Here is a 1,324-nt window from a genome sequence, read left to right as displayed (position 1 = left end):
TAGGGACACTAACCTTCCTGCTTTTCCTCACACCCCACACCCAATCACCTGAGTCTCAGCATTTTCACTGGCTATCCTTGATTCCTGGAATTCTCTGTCTTCACATCTATATCTCTTATCAGCCTTAACTTCTTTTAAATATCAGCTTTTGTTGTTCTACCTCCTCCAGGAAGTCCTTCCCCGTTTTCTGTTTGTGGTGCCCTTCTGAGGCTACCTCCAACCTCTCCTGTACATATTTTTTTGTTCACAGTTGATTTCATGTTGTGTTTCCCATTTAATTGTGAGCTTCTCTAAAGGAGGGATTGTTTTTTGTCTCTATTTGTATCTCCAACCACTTAGCACAGTGCCTAGAACCTAGTAGCATTAAAAGAAAATTATCCTTACCTCTTATCTTAGATTCAATTGTGTATTGGTTCCAAGTCATAAGAGTAGTAAGGGCCAGGCCATGGTGGTTAAGTGACTAGCCCAGGGTCACATAGCTCAAAAGCATCTGAGGTCAGATTTGAACCCAGGAGGTTTTGTTTCTGGACTTGATTCTCAATCTAATGAGCCCCTAAGTGGCCCCAATCCATTAGCTTTTTAATCTATGTGTTGAGTAGCTGATTGTAGTTTTCCTTTTGGATTTCTTGCTCATTTACATTTTTATTTATTTTTGGATGAGGTGCTTTTATTTAAATTTTTGCTGTAAAAAATATTGTGAGTGAGCTAAGCTCTTTTGTAACCATTCATACCTACATTTAACCAGAAATTAGAGAATTTTCTTAGCTTGTGATTACTCTCTGTGTTATATCTGCACACCCTCAACTTCTGCACAATGGATTCTGAGCAGCTGGGAATGTGCAGTAATACCTCCTTGTCAGGGTGTTGTATTTGGGATTCTTCCTCTTGTATGGCTTGGGCTAGGTGGTCATTGAGGCTCCTTCCTATTCTGACAGTCTATGACTCTATAAAAAAGAAGAGAGCTTGAGGCATCCTCCTTACAACAAAGAAGTACACCTGTGCAGGGTCTAATAATGCCCAGATCTTCCTTCCTGGTTTTCCCAATGAGTCTATACTTGTGAACCTTTATTTTTATATAAGTACTGTGGAAAGCCTTCTGAGGCAGAGGAGTCTGAATGCAGATTGAAACATAGTTTTCTTCTCTATTTTCTTCATGAATTTTTCTGTAGCATAAGCAATATGTGTTTTGCTTCACAATATGATGAAGAGGGAAATATGTATATGATAATATATGTAAAATTGATATCATATTAACTACTCTCTTGGGGAAGGGAGAGTTGTGGGAAGGAGGAGAAAAAAGGAGACTGATTTTTGGATATAACTA

Source organism: Gracilinanus agilis, chromosome X (assembly GCF_016433145.1).
Source record: "Gracilinanus agilis isolate LMUSP501 chromosome X, AgileGrace, whole genome shotgun sequence".
NCBI classification, from domain to species: Eukaryota; Metazoa; Chordata; class Mammalia; order Didelphimorphia; family Didelphidae; genus Gracilinanus; species Gracilinanus agilis.
This window is presented reverse-complemented; position numbering follows the sequence as displayed.